The 16,007-nt window shown below is 43.9% G+C and overlaps 1 long non-coding RNA gene across 1 annotated transcript in view; it reads left to right on the forward strand.

Annotated features, from left to right (window-relative positions):
- Nucleotides 1-2,507: 2,507 nt before the first annotated feature.
- The window catches only part of LOC137636009 (uncharacterized), a 53,341-nt gene continuing 39,841 nt past the window's right edge, over nt 2,508-16,007 (forward strand). Inside the window, exon 1 of the long non-coding RNA XR_011042882.1 lies at nt 2,508-2,630. This is a non-coding gene — a long non-coding RNA (uncharacterized lncRNA). The remainder of the gene's footprint in view (nt 2,631-16,007) is intronic.

The following is a 16,007-nucleotide window of genomic DNA, read 5'->3' on the forward strand; positions in this document are numbered from 1 at the left end:
CTTTAGTATTGGAGGCCAATTCGCTTCCAACAATATCACATGATTCACTTGTAGAACGTAGTTCTGTGGTTCCTTACTGTGCTTACGTATTATTTGTCTATTTTGATTGTTATTATTATTATTATTACTTGCTAAGCTACAACCCTAGTGGGTAAAGCAGGATGCTATAAGCCCAGGGGCTCCAGCAGGGAAAGTAGCTCAGTGAGGAAAGGAAACAAGGAAAAATAAAATATTTAAAGATTAACAATATTGAAATAAATATCACTTCATAAACTATAAAAACTTTAACAAAACAAGAGGAAGAGAAATAAGATATAAGATAGAACAGTGTGTCTGAGTGTAGCCTCAAGCAAGAGAACTCTAACCCAAGACGGTGGAAGACCATGGTACAGAGGCTATGGCACTACCCAAGATTAGAGAACAATGGTTTGATTTTGGAGTGTCCTCCTAGAAGAGCTGCTTACCATAGCTAAAGAGTCTCTTCTACCCTTACAAAGAGGAGAGTAGCCACTGAAGAATTACAGTGCAGTGGTTAACCCCTTGCTAGAAGAATTGTTTGGTAATCTCAGTGTTGTCAGGTGTATGAGGACAGAGGAGAATATGTAAAGAATAGGCCAGACTATTCGTTGTGTGAGTGTATAGGCAAAAGGAAAATGAACCGTGACCAGAGAGAAGGATCCAATGTAGTACTATCTGGCCAGTCAAAAGACCCCATAACTCTAGTGGTAGTATCTCAACGGGTGGCTGGTGCCCTAGCTAACCTTGGCCAACCTACTACCTATAAAAATGAGGAGACAAAACTCTAGGAGAGAGAGAGAGAGAGAGAGAGAGAGAGAGAGAGAGAGAGAGACTGGATTAAGGATATAAAACTCTGGAACAGAGAGAAAAAGAGAGACTGGAATGAGGAGATAAAACTCTGGAAGAGAGAGAGAGAGAGAGAGAGAGAGAGAGAGAGAGTTTAAGTGATTTCATAAATCGAAATTAAATTGATATGCTTATTTTCAACATTTACACAAAAGCTATCAGCTAAGCTCGAATATGAATTAATAGCTATTATATTTATTTTGATTAATTTCTCTGTTTTAATGATAGAAATTTAACTTATATATACCTACAGTAGATGTGAAATTATTCATTTCACTATTTACACAAATATGACAAAAATGAAGAACCATTTTGAGTTTTGTTTCCCATGTAAAATTTCGAATGCAAGTCCAAAATCCGAAAAAAAACTTGAAATATTGTAGGTTTAGAAGATGCAAATATATATAGTTATGATTTTTTCATTTAAGCAAAGATGTTGCATGATTAATATTTCTTCAGTGGTATCCCTTATGCTTGTTGCATAAGATTTTTCATAACTCTGACCATCCTTTACATTCAGATCTCCCAGGACAATTCTATCCTGTTCGTAATACTAGGCAGGCTGTTAATTCTAATAGCCAGTCCTTCTCCATCATGAGGCTCAATACTACACAGTATTCTAGAAGTTTTATTCCAGCTGTGACCAAGTTATGGAATGATCTTCCTAATCGGGTAGTTGAATCTGCAGAACTTCAAAAGTGTAAAGTTGGAGCAAATGTTTTTAGGTTGACCAGGCTGACATGAGTCTTTTTATAGTTTACATATAACATTTCTGTTTTTTATGTTAATAGTTTATATATGACATATCTATTTTGACGTTGTTAATGTTTTAGAATGATTTATTGTTAATTTGTTCTCTTCATTTATTTATTTCCTTCTTTCCTTTCCTCACTGGGCTATTTTTCCCTATTGGAGCCCTTGGGCTAAGCATCTTACTTTTCCAACTAGAGTTGTAGCTTGGCTAGTAATAATAATAATAATAATAGTTTTCATTAAAATTATTTTTTTATAAACGAGAAATATCATTTGTATACAATAGATAATATTATGAGAAGTTGCCAGGAATTTTCATATATTTGAATTTTTCCTTACAGTTATTGGGAAAAAACCGCAAAAATTTGGACCATACTTTAAAGAAAATATATATAATTATATATATTTTATATTTCTATGTTTACATTGAACATGCATTGCGTAAAATAACCTTTGCGAAAATGGTAATTGTTACTTATTATGATTATTTTAACCATAATAGTAACACACACACAAACATACATTGCAACTCTTCTAAAAAGTATATTAACCTCTCTCTCTCTCTCTCTCTCTCTCTCTCTCTCTCTCTCTCTCTCTCTCTCTCTCTCTCTCTCTCTCTCTCTCTCTCCAATTTTGTGAATTTTATGTAAATAATTTATATTGTTATGTAACAGAATAACCATTTTATAATGGAATAAAGGTTTTTGACTTTGACTTTGACTCTCTCTCTCTCTCTCTCTCTCTCTCTCTCTCTCTCTCTCTCTCTCTCTCTCTCTCTCTCTCTCTATAGAAGCTATAAACTCGGTATTTACTGTGGTAAATATTAAAGATGAGAAGATTAAATTTAGATTCCCGCCATGGAGAAGTATTGGAACTTCTTCCTCGCTTGAGGAGAACAACAATGGCTGTTTGATTGACCGTCACCTCCCACCTCCTCCTTTCAAGCTCTTTTAAAACAGTTTCCTCATCTTTATTTCTATCAGTGTAATAGAGATAGAGTCGGCGAATTACAGGTAATTATATTTGCCACGTAATTTTGTGGTATTTCGAAAATTAACATGAGTTAACTCGAGAAGTACTTCAGGGAGTCAATATGGCTGACAGGTGTCAAAAAGCCGGCTGTTGTTAAATTGGTCGAACCGGTTATACCAATTATTTACACCGGTACTGTTGACTGTGCTATTTGACCGGTATTTTTTGCATTTGGATATTATACGTAAGGTATGAATAAGCCCGGTGCTTTACTGTGCAATTGTGTAATTTTTTTGTAATGCAGAAATGTTTGGTACGGTTCTATTGGCAGTATGGGGTCAGGTGGCCTGTAAGTGGCTTGTATAGCCTTATAATACTTGGGTATATAAGTAAATAACATAATTAAGCGTATAAAATATGAGGATTCTACATATCTTGTTTAAATCATTGAAAATTTTGTTGAAAATGAAAATTGGTATATAGGTTAGCAGACTTAGGCTAATCGGTAGAAAATGTGTTCATCCCGTTTTCTATGCTAAGGTAAAATTTGTATTCTTTAATTTTAATGAATTGTCATTTAATTTTATATGCAAAGAAATTCACTTGTCAAAAAGATGATAGTTTAAGGCATTAGACCTAACCTGACTTGATTACCTTGTCTTCAATAGCTGTTCCTGGGGGGTTTGTTTGACGCTCATGTTTCTCTTCTCAGTTTTTAAGATACAATATACAGGTATGTCCATTTTCTGTAAGTGGAATTAATTATCGGAGCTTCATGAAACGAAGAGATGGAATTATGGGTAAAGTTTTACAAGTCCACAGGGTATCATTTCAAACGGAAAATGTTTTCCTGTAGCAAAAAACGTTTTGATCGCAAACAAACTGAACAACCAGTTTGACGAACTCCAAGTAGCCGAACTGGGCATTGTTGTTACGGTTGAAATGAAGGTGAAAGTCGGTTAAATCACATTATTAGAGGAAAACATAATTTCTGTTAAAATGTTTAAATAAAATGGCTCTTGTTCCGCCGCCAGAAGACATAAACATCAAGCTCGTAGGTACTGTCAAGCGGTAATGTTGATCTGCGTACGCTAACATTAGCAATGTTACGCTAAATATAATGGGTCTTGTTCCGCCACCGGCTCGCTTCGCTCGCAAGAAAACAAAACATTCAGCTCGTATGTACTGGCAAGCGGTAATATTGAGCTGCGCACGCTGAAAAAAATAGTAAATGTAACACATTAAAATGAAATTAATGACTTTTATGACTGGGACGACAAAGCTTGTGGGTCATCAGGGCCGTTGTGACTGTGATGACTTAACTTCTATGAATGGGACTTGAAAAGTTGTGGGTCACCGGGGTCTTGTGACTGTGACGTCGGAGGTTGTAGGTCGTTTCGGGGGTGGTCCCCCTGGCTGTTGCTGTATCGGAGACTGGCAATAAGAAAGATATGCAATAAAGTATGCTCTGGGTAGTAGTGGGTGAAGAAGAACCTGGAAGAATATTGCCTGAAATAATCAGTCTTCATTCCAGGTCTATGGACCCACTCCTTCACTTCTCCGCAGAGCCGTTCTGTATTTTCGGTATGGATGGTTGGGTCTTTGGGGTCGACGAAATGTTCCGAGCGATTTACAGTTTGCGAGTAACCTATTTCAGAAAGAGTTGTAGGCAGACCACTTATCGCTAATAATTAACGCTACGTGGCTTTATACATTGTTGAATTAGAGGAATTAGGGTTGCAGCGTCATGTTTAGTAGAGGGGGAGGGGAACTATAAGGGATTATAAAAACCATGTTTTACAGTCGTAAGAACATCCCCTAACCGAATGTTTCCTACCTAACCTAACCTAACCAAGCGAACCTAAGGTTCTCCACCTAACCTAACCTAGGAGCCGTATCCTTAGACTGCCGTATTCTTATCTTACCTGTCCCAACGTACTGCATTCACCCTTAAGAAATTTCTTACACACGTTCAATACCCCCAAAGACTTATTTGGCACTTAACCCTTTTACCCCCAGACTATTTGGAACTTTCCAGCCCTTAACCCCCGGGGGTTATTGTTTTTCAAGCACATTTTGCAGTATATTTTTTAAAAATTGCTCTAACAGCCTTAATTTTCATCATAGAAAGGTCAGGTTGGTCTCATTCTCTTGGAACATGCCTGAAGTTTCTCAAAAAATTATCAAAATTATGAAAAAAAAATGTAAATAGCAGTTTTTTGTAAGGACGTACCAGTACGTCCAAGGGGGTAAAGGGATGAGCTTTGTGAAACGTACCAGTACGTCCTTTTGGGGGTAAAAGGGTTAACGATCTCCCATGGTTGTATTTTGCGTTTCCAGAATGGGATTCGTCTATTTCAACAACTATACCGTCACCACCAATCGCCTCTTGATTATCGAAAAAGTATTCCGTAACCTCCGAACAGAAACTTCGCTAATTGACACTGGTTTTAGAGGGTATATGAATACCCTCCATGAGTTTATCATGATCCCAATGTTTACGTAAGGAATGGTTAACAAATGAAATTATCTTCCATGGGGCAAGGTGACTTTTTTTCTAAAAGTGTACCCTTATAGGCAGTAACTGTATATACAAATCGCCATTTCCTCTTTGTCTTACCTATCTCAGTTTCAGTATTGCAGTAGTAGACGTGAATATCTTTCCCGTATGATAGCTAGAACGGCGCTTGGGACACTAAACGCTGGAGTATTACATTGAGATTTAAGGAGGTTATCAACATTGGATGACGTATCAAAGAATGATCCGTGAAATTTAGGAAATGCTTTTAAGTACGGAATACTGCAGCCGCAACAAGTTTCTATAATTTCCATCGTAGAATGCGCAAAAAGACCTGACTTGGTCAAAGGTTTCCACGGAAAAGGATTTGTTGAGAACGGTATGGAGAGATCACTTGAACAGATAAGGGAAGGGGGTTGGGAAATATTAACCCCCTGTGCAAACTGTGTATACGTATGGGTTCGTGATTGGTTAAAGAAAAAAAACGGAGTCTAGAGAGTAAACAGGAATGAACTAGAATGAGAAACTTGTCCAGAGTAAGTATTTATGTGAAGTTTGGGCATGACAAGGTAATAACAAAATGTATAAAGGAATAATAGCAAGATGATATGGAGTGTATGATAAATAGTATTTAATGGGAATATAAAATGAGGTGATTTTATAAGAGAAAGAATGGGATGACAAAGCTTGTAGGTCATGGGAGTGTTGTGACTGTGATGATTTAACTTCTATGACTAGGACGTGGAAAGTTGTGGGTCACCGGGGTCTTGTGACTGTAACGTCGGAGGAGGTGGGTCCTGGGGGGGGTCCCCCGGCTGTTGCTGTATCGGAGACTGGCAATAAGAAAGATATGCAATAAAGTATGCTCTGGGTAGTAGTGGGTGAAGAAGAACCTGGAAGAATATTGCCTGAAATAATCAGTCTTCATTCCAGGTCTATGGACCCACTCCTTCACTTCTCCGCAGAGCCGTTCTATATTTTGGGTATGGGTGGTTGGGTCTTTGGGGTCGACGAAATGTTGCGAGTGGTTTAGAGTTTGTGCTGGCAACCTATTTCAGAAAGTGTGTTGTAGGCAGACCACTTATCGCTACTAATTAACGCTACGTGGCTTTATATATTGTTGAATTAGAGAGGAATTAGGGCCGCAGCATCATGTTTAGTAAAGGGGGAGGGGATTATAAGGGATTATAAAAACCACATTTTAGTCACGAACACCACCTAACCGAATGTTTCCTACCTAACCTAACCAACCGAACCTAAGGTTCTCCACCTAACCTAACCTAGGAGCCGTATCCTTAGACTGCCGTATTCTTATCTTACCTGTCCCAACGTTCTGCATTGACCCTTAAGAAATTTCTTACGTTCAATACCCCCAAAGACTTATTTGGCGCTTAACGGTCTCCCATGGTTGTATTTTGCTTTTCCAGAGTGGGATTCGTCTATTTCAACAACTATACCGTCACCACCTATCGCCTCTTGATTATCGAAAAAGTATTCCGTAACCTCTGAACAGAAACTTCGCTAATCGACACTGGTTTTAGGGGATATATGAATACCCTCCATGAGTTTATCATGATCCCAATGTTTACGTAAGAAATGGTTTAACAAATAGAATTATCTTCCATGGGGCAAGGTGACTTTTTTCTAAAAATGTACCCTTATAGGCAGTATAGGCAGTAACTGTATATCCACATCGCCGTTTCTTCTTTCTTAGCTATCATAGTTTCAGTATTGCAACAGTTGACGTGAATATCTTTCCTATATGATAGCCACGAACGGCGCTTGGGACACTAAACGCTGGGGTATTACATTATGAGATTTAAGAAAGTTATCAACATTGGATGACGTATCAAAGAATTCGCCATGAAATTTAGGAAATGCTTTTAAGTACGGAATACTGCAGCCGCAACAAGTATCTATAAATTCCATCGTAGAATACGCAAAAAGACCTCACTTGAACTCACAAAGACCTGACTTGGTCAAAGGTTTCCACGGAAGAGGATTTGTTGGGAAGGGTATGGAGAGATAACTTGAAGAGGCAAGGGAAGGGGGTTGGGAAATATTAACTCCCCTGTGCAAACTTTCCATACGTATGGGTTCGTGATTGGTTAAGGGAAAAACAACGTAGTCTAGAGAGTAAACATAAAAACTAGAATGGAAAACTTGTCCATAGTAAGTATTTTGTGAAATTTGGGCATGACAAGATAATAACAAAATGTATAAAGGAATAATAGCAAGATAAAATGGAGTGTATAATGAATATTTAATAGGAATATAAAATGAGGTGATTTTATAAGAGAAAGAATAATAAAACGTGTAATTCTTAGGTCAAATGTAAAATGTATATGTGGGTATTACATAAAAGGAATGGTGTAGTTGTACTGGATCAAGTGAAATACTTGAATAAACGGGGTGAGGTAGAATACTTGAATGTGGCAGGTAAAATGACGTAGTGGGAAAATTGGTAGGGGTTATCATCATCATCATCATCATTTCAGCCTTCAAAAGTCCTTTGTTGGATGTAGGCCTTCCCCAGGTTCCTCCACAGACTTCTATCCCAAGCTATTCTGTGCCACTGTAGCTTATGTTGGTCTAAGTCATCTCGCCAGCGGGATTTTTGTCTTCCTCGGTTTCTTGTGTATCCTCGGGGTGTCCAGAAGGTTGTTCGTGATGTCCATCGGTTGTCTGTCATCCTGGCAATGTGGCCTGCCCAGTTCCATTTGAGCTTCCTAATGGTTTCAAGGATATCCATTACTTTAGTTTTTTGACGTATCCATTTAGCTGTTTTTCTATCCTTCCATGTTAGATTTAGCATAATTCTCTCATGTGCCCTCTGCATTGTTCGTAATTTAAGGGAAAGCTCATTTGTTAGATTCCAAGTTTCGGCCCCATAGGTGACAGTGGGGAGGATACACTGATCATAGACTTTCCTTTTTAAGATGATAGGAATCTTCTTATTTTTTAACACTGTACTGGCTCTTCCAAACGCTTGCCAACCGAGGGTTATTCTTCTTTTTATTTCGCTCTCTACAGGCGTCATGTAAAGAGATTCGTTGTCCATGGTAGATGTAGTTGTCCACTTCCTCAATTTGTTGGTTTTCAATTTCAAGTATGTCATCTGCATTTTCAGTATATTTATTGCTCATGACTTTGGTCTTTTGGAAGTTCATGTGGAGGCCAATTGATTTGCTTGCTTCATTTAGCTCGGTGAGCATATGTTGAAGCTCTTCTTTGGTGTGAGCAATGATAATGATCTCATCAGCAAATCTTAGGTGACTTAGATATTCTCCATCTATTTTTATTCCTTTTTCTTGCCAGTTAAGTTGTTGGAAAGCTCTCTCCAGGCAGGCAGTAAACAGTTTGGGTGAGCTAGTGTCACCTTGTCTGACACCTCTCTTGAGTTGGAATGGTTCAGAGTCCTTGTGGAGACGAATAAATGATGTTGCATGGTCATAGATGTGACAGAGTACATTAATGTAAACTGAGTCGACTCCCTGTTCTTCCAGCGCTGACATGACCACCTCAGTTTCATCCGAGTCAAATGCTTTGGTGTAATCTACAAGTGCTACTACTAGTGGTATCTTATATTCATTTGCTTTCTCAATGATTTGGTTTACTGTTTGTGGATGGTCAATTGTGGAGTAGCCTCTTCTAAAGCCCGCTTGTTCCCTTGGCTGATTTTCATCAAGCTTTCCTACAATTCGGTTGGTGATCACTTTGGTGAAAATTTTATAAATAACATTAAGGAGGCTGATTAGCCGTTGGTTGTTCATGTCCCTGGGGTCGCCTTTTTTGTAGAGTAGAATGAGGATAGCTTTATTCCACTCTTCTGGCGTTTTGCTCTTCTTCAGACAATCATTGAATAGTCGTGCCAGTCTGACCTGGATTGGCTCATCAGCATCTGCTATTAGGACTAACGTGATGTTATCTGGTCCCGGTGCTTTCCCTTTCTTCATTTGCTTGACAGCTAGTCTCACCTCGCCTGCTGTGATCTCTGGAAAGTGATGAGATGGGTGTTGATTTGCTCTTTCACGAAGATGGTAACGAGGTCTTTCTGAGGAGTAAAGCTTTTGGTAGTACTCTCTTGCTCGCTTAGCTATTCCATCACGGTTGGTTGTAAGGGATTCGTCTTCTTCTAGCACCCCAGTGAATTGCCGCTTCCCTTGGCCGAGTTTTCTTTTTGCTGTTTTAAACCCTCTGCCTTGTTTGATGACATCTTCAATTATTTTTGTCATCCTATTGCGAAGGTCTTCTCGTTGCTTTTTCTGTATAGTTTTGTTTAGTTCTGCTGCTTCAATTTTCTCCCTCACTGTTGATGGGGCCTTGAGATTTCTCCGTTTTTTCATGAGGTTCTTTGTGTCTTCCGAGAATTTGCTGTTGTCAGAGGGTTTTGTGTCCTGGAACTTCTTTGCTACTTCTTTCAGGGGGATAATAATGTTATTATTCAAGTTTTCAAGATCAGTTTCATTACTGTATTGGTCTTCTAAATTTCCAAGAATCTCGTAGCGCTTTTTTAACTCTATCTGAAATGTAGATTTGAGAGCTTCAGGTACTTTGATATGTTCTGGTCTTAAGAAGAATAGTTTTTGCCTTTCTTGTTTGGTGTTGATTTGGACTTTGCATCTTACCATCCTGTGATCACTGCCTACATTGACTTGGTTCAGGACATCAACATTTTTAACTATGTTTGTCTACCAGTATGTAGTCTATTTCATTACGTGTTTCATGGTTTGGGCTTCGCCATGTCCATCTCTTGTTTTCACTCTTTTGAAAGAATGTGTTCATGATCTTGAAGTTATGTGCTATAGCAAAATTTATCAAGTCGTCTCCCATTTCATTTCTCTCCCCATATCCAAATTTGCCAACGCAATCTTCATTCCTTTTTCCAATTTTAGCATTGAAATCCCCCATTATGATGTTGTAATGGGCTTTGTTGTTATTTAGAGTGGTATATAGGTCATCATAAAAGTTATCCAGTTCCTCTTGGGATGACAATGATGTGGGATCATATACCTGTATGATAGTTAGTCTGTACCGCTTTGAAATTCTAAGAGTGGCACTAGCAACTCTGTCTGATGTGGCTGTGAACTTCTCAATGTTGCTGTGTAAGGTTTGCTTATGAGAAATCCAACACCATTTTGCTTGCTTTCCTTGCCACAGTTGTAAAGCAAGTGTCCGCTTTTAAGCATTTGGATTTTCTCACCTGGTCTTCTCATCTCGGAGATTCCGATAATATCCCAATTGATGTTCATAATCTCTGTTTCCAGGCTACTCATGTGTATCTCTTCAGAGAGGGTTCTTACATTGTACGTAGCAATGTTAAGCACTGTTTTAGGGTTGGATAGTCACTTTTACAGCACACAGTCCCTATCCAAATCAGACTGTGTGGTTGGGCCTTGATTTAAATCCGCTGACCCAACAGGAACGGCCGAATTTTGTCTGTGGTTGTAACTCATTTGGGGAGATTGTGGGCCATACCCTGCCGCGCTGGCCCATGGAAAGTTGGCAGGGGAAGAAATAGCGAGAAGTAAAGTTTGATAAGGGATTGGACAGTAAATATAGAGGGATGAAAGAATTGAGGGGACAGCATGAGAGAAAAGAATTGACTCCGGGGTTATAAGAGAAGAAATAACCGTATTGGTGGAGGCGGAGTCTATGCGTAGAAGATCGAAAACTGCTATGTACAAATGAACGAACGCGACCGACTACACCCGACCCGTAGAATGTCGACAAATAAATGAAAAATATACAGTTAGTATAGGATATACTGTAGATAATTAGCGTATTTTTTCATCGGTTTATTATACATTCAAGAAGGTAATGCATAGAGAAGAAAAGGCTTGTTTTACGTTTATATACCGTTTCCCCAGTATGTTTTCTCCACCCAAAACCCCCGAGTTCCCGCTAGGGGTCCCCCGTTATCGGTGGATATAGATATATATATATATTTCTGAAACTATTCATTTCCAAGAGGAACGAGTGTCATTTTTTAAAGAGAACATACCTTTTTCTATAGAAAAAAGTTTTCCCCCTAGGTTACGGTAATCTGAAATAAACTATAATAAAACCAATTTATGAACTGAAATCGGTTAGTGTAGGTGGTTTAGTAACAGACGATTTGTCTGGTACAATACGTGGCCGCTTGGCTAATAGGTGGAGTGTGGCGCTTATCATTTGCCAGTACAGAGGAGCAAGGTTTAAAGGTCGCTCATGAATGGCCGAGGCCAGGGATGGTGGCATTGGCCCCGAGACAGACTGGACAGGTTTTGAAGGTGGGCTCATGAACGGCCGAGGCCAGGGATGGTGGCATTGGCCCCGAGACAGACTGGACAGGTTTTGAAGGTGGGCTCATGAACGGCCGAGGCCAGGGATGGTGGCATTGGCCCCGAGACAGACTGGACAGGTTTTGAAGGTGGGCTCATGAACGGCCGAGGCCAGGGATGGTGGCATTGGCCCCGAGACTGACTGGACAGGTTTTGAAGGTGGGCTCATGAACGGCCGAGGCCAGGGATGGTGGCATTGGCCCCGAGACAGACTGGACAGGTTTTGAAGGTGGGCTCATGAACGGCCGAGGCCAGGGATGGTGGCATTGGCCCCGAGACAGACTGGACAGGTTTTGAAGGTGGGCTCATGAACGGCCGAGGCCAGGGATGGTGGCATTGGCCCCGAGACAGACTGGACAGGTTTTGAAGGTGGGCTCATGAACGGCCGAGGCCAGGGATGGTGGCATTGGCCCCGAGACTGACTGGACAGGTTTTGAAGGTGGGCTCATGAACGGCCGAGGCCAGGGATGGTGGCATTGGCCCCGAGACAGACTGGACAGGTTTTGAAGGTGGGCTCATGAACGGCCGAGGCCAGGGATGGTGGCATTGGCCCCGAGACTGACTGGACAGGTTTTGAAGGTGGGCTCATGAACGGCCGAGGCCAGGGATGGTGGCATTGGCCCCGAGACAGACTGGACAGGTTTTGAAGGTGGGCTCATGAACGGCCGAGGCCAGGGATGGTGGCATTGGCCCCGAGACAGACTGGACAGGTTTTGAAGGTGGGCTCATGAACGGCCGAGGCCAGGGATGGTGGCATTGGCCCCGAGACAGACTGGACAGGTTTTGAAGGTGGGCTCATGAACGGCCGAGGCCAGGGATGGTGGCATTGGCCCCGAGACAGACTGGACAGGTTTTGAAGGTGGGCTCATGAACGGCCGAGGCCAGGGATGGTGGCATTGGCCCCGAGACTGACTGGACAGGTTTTGAAGGTGGGCTCATGAACGGCCGAGGCCAGGGATGGTGGCATTGGCCCCGAGACAGACTGGACAGGTTTTGAAGGTGGGCTCATGAACGGCCGAGGCCAGGGATGGTGGCATTGGCCCCGAGACAGACTGGACAGGTTTTGAAGGTGGGCTCATGAACGGCCGAGGCCAGGGATGGCCCCGAGACTGACTGGACAGGTTTTGAAGGTGGGCTCATGAACGGCCGAGGCCAGGGATGGCCCCGAGACTGACTGGACAGGTTTTGAAGGTGGGCTCATGAACGGCCGAGGCCAGGCATGGCCCCGAGACAGACTGGACAGGTTTTGAAGGTGGGCTCATGAACGGCCGAGGCCAGGCATGGCCCCGAGACAGACTGGACAGGTTTTGAAGGTGGGCTCATGAACGGCCGAGGCCAGGCATTGGCCCCGAGACTGACTGGACAGGTTTTGAAGGTGGGCTCATGAACGGCCGAGGCCAGGCATGGCCCCGAGACTGACTGGACAGGTTTTGAAGGTGGGCTCATGAACGGCCGAGGCCAGGCATGGCCCCGAGACAGACTGGACAGGTTTTGAAGGTGGGCTCATGAACGGCCGAGGCCAGGCATGGCCCCGAGACTGACTGGACAGGTTTTGAAGGTGGGCTCATGAACGGCCGAGGCCAGGCATGGCCCCGAGACAGACTGGACAGGTTTTGAAGGTGGGCTCATGAACGGCCGAGGCCAGGCATGGCCCCGAGACAGACTGGACAGGTTTTGAAGGTGGGCTCATGAACGGCCGAGGCCAGGCATGGCCCCGAGACTGACTGGACAGGTTTTGAAGGTGGGCTCATGAACGGCCGAGGCCAGGCATGGCCCCGAGACTGACTGGACAGGTTTTGAAGGTGGGCTCATGAACGGCCGAGGCCAGGCATGGCCCCGAGACTGACTGGACTGGTTTTGAAGGTGGGCTCATGAACGGCCGAGGCCAGGCATGGCCCCAAGACTGACTGGACAGGTTTTGAAGGTGGGCTCATGAACGGCCGAGGCCAGGCATGGCCCCGAGACTGACTGGACAGGTTTTGAAGGTGGGCTCATGAACGGCCGAGGCCAGGCATGGCCCCAAGACTGACTGGACAGGTTTTGAAGGTGGGCTCATGAACGGCCGAGGCCAGGGATGGCCCCGAGACTGACTGGACAGGTTTTGAAGGTGGGCTCATGAACGGCCGAGGCCAGGCATGGCCCCAAGACTGACTGGACAGGTTTTGAAGGTGGGCTCATGAACGGCCGAGGCCAGGCATGGCCCCGAGACAGACTGGACAGGTTTTGAAGGTGGGCTCATGAACGGCCGAGGCCAGGCATGGCCCCGAGACAGACTGGACAGGTTTTGAAGGTGGGCTCATGAACGGCCGAGGCCAGGCATGGCCCCGAGACAGACTGGACAGGTTTTGAAGGTGGGCTCATGAACGGCCGAGGCCAGGCATGGCCCCGAGACTGACTAGACAGGTTTTGAAGGTGGGCTCATGAACGGCCGAGGCCAGGGATGGTGGCATTGGCCCCGAGACAGACTGGACAGGTTTTGAAGGTGGGCTCATGAACGGCCGAGGCCAGGGATGGTGGCATTGGCCCCGAGACAGACTGGACAGGTTTTGAAGGTGGGCTCATGAACGGCCGAGGCCAGGCATGGCCCCAAGACTGACTGGACAGGTTTTGAAGGTGGGCTCATGAACGGCCGAGGCCAGGGATGGCCCCGAGACTGACTGGACAGGTTTTGAAGGTGGGCTCATGAACGGCCGAGGCCAGGGATGGCCCCGAGACTGACTGGACAGGTTTTGAAGGTGGGCTCATGAACGGCCGAGGCCAGGCATGGCCCCGAGACAGACTGGACAGGTTTTGAAGGTGGGCTCATGAACGGCCGAGGCCAGGCATGGCCCCGAGACAGACTGGACAGGTTTTGAAGGTGGGCTCATGAACGGCCGAGGCCAGGCATTGGCCCCGAGACTGACTGGACAGGTTTTGAAGGTGGGCTCATGAACGGCCGAGGCCAGGCATGGCCCCGAGACTGACTGGACAGGTTTTGAAGGTGGGCTCATGAACGGCCGAGGCCAGGCATGGCCCCGAGACAGACTGGACAGGTTTTGAAGGTGGGCTCATGAACGGCCGAGGCCAGGCATGGCCCCGAGACTGACTGGACAGGTTTTGAAGGTGGGCTCATGAACGGCCGAGGCCAGGCATGGCCCCGAGACTGACTGGACTGGTTTTGAAGGTGGGCTCATGAACGGCCGAGGCCAGGCATGGCCCCAAGACTGACTGGACAGGTTTTGAAGGTGGGCTCATGAACGGCCGAGGCCAGGCATGGCCCCGAGACAGACTGGACAGGTTTTGAAGGTGGGCTCATGAACGGCCGAGGCCAGGCATGGCCCCGAGACAGACTGGACAGGTTTTGAAGGTGGGCTCATGAACGGCCGAGGCCAGGCATGGCCCCGAGACAGACTGGACAGGTTTTGAAGGTGGGCTCATGAACGGCCGAGGCCAGGCATGGCCCCGAGACTGACTAGACAGGTTTTGAAGGTGGGCTCATGAACGGCCGAGGCCAGGGATGGTGGCATTGCCCCCGAGACAGACCAAATAGGTCACCCCCAATCCTAAAGAAAAAAAGCAAAGAACTGAATGAATTAGTGTCAAGTGGTTGGACCACTATAAACATGTTTTTAAGTGTGGGAGATGATGGTGGCCGAACAATTTGCACTTACAGATTTTGGTTTATTTATAATACTTTATTTACTTGCAAAATTGGGATTTACTATGTCCTGGGTAGTTTGGTATTTTTACCCCGCCAACGAAGTTGGACGGAGGTTACGTCTTACCGTCTTATCCCCTTTTTGTGTGTTTGTTTGTGAACAGCTTCCTGGCCACAATTTTAACCTTGTAGTAATGAAACCTGCAGGGATCAACTGTTATGTAGAAAGCCGGAAATGATTAAATTCTGGCAGGTCAAGCAAAATGTCCAATTTACGTAATTAGCTGTAAGTTTGGTTATCAGTGTCACAGAGGCTTCAAACTTGGTTCATAAAAAGTGTATGAAAATCCACACCAATTAATACATGTTAAGGTCAAAGGTCTAGGTCAAGATGGAGCAAGGGGTCGAGAAATGAGCTTCCGCAGCGGAAGTCTGCACTCTACTGAGTGCGTAATGTTTATTATTATTATTAGGTAAGCTACAACCTTAGTTTTGTTCAAAGGGGAGAGGGGCGTAATAACTTGTGTGCCATTCGATTAAGATATGAAGTATATTTCTTAATTAAAGTTCATTGTTTAATTTTTGGAGACTGGTTTTAGGAGTTACTGGGCATGCATTGTTCCCCATAAAGCTCATAATCGAGTGATTTGCCCCAGATTATGGTTGGAAATGGTAAAGAAAAAAAAAGGAAGCAAGTAGAAACAATATATGGTTTGGTATTTGGCTAGAAATTAAAGTATCATATATTTACCCAGATTTTTTTTCTCGTATAGGTTGTTTTTGGATGAAGTATTGTATATTTCCTCTGGGGCTGTATGTATCATAACGGCAACCTGTATGTATGATTACGGCTAACCTCGGATACGGCAGTGGAAGAAGGGGTTGCAGGGGCGTAACAAACCCCCCCCCTCATTAGGTGAGTAGGTGATGACATGGCTTG

This window comes from Palaemon carinicauda, unplaced genomic scaffold (genome assembly GCF_036898095.1).
Source record: "Palaemon carinicauda isolate YSFRI2023 unplaced genomic scaffold, ASM3689809v2 scaffold21, whole genome shotgun sequence".
Lineage (NCBI taxonomy): Eukaryota > Metazoa > Arthropoda > Malacostraca > Decapoda > Palaemonidae > Palaemon > Palaemon carinicauda.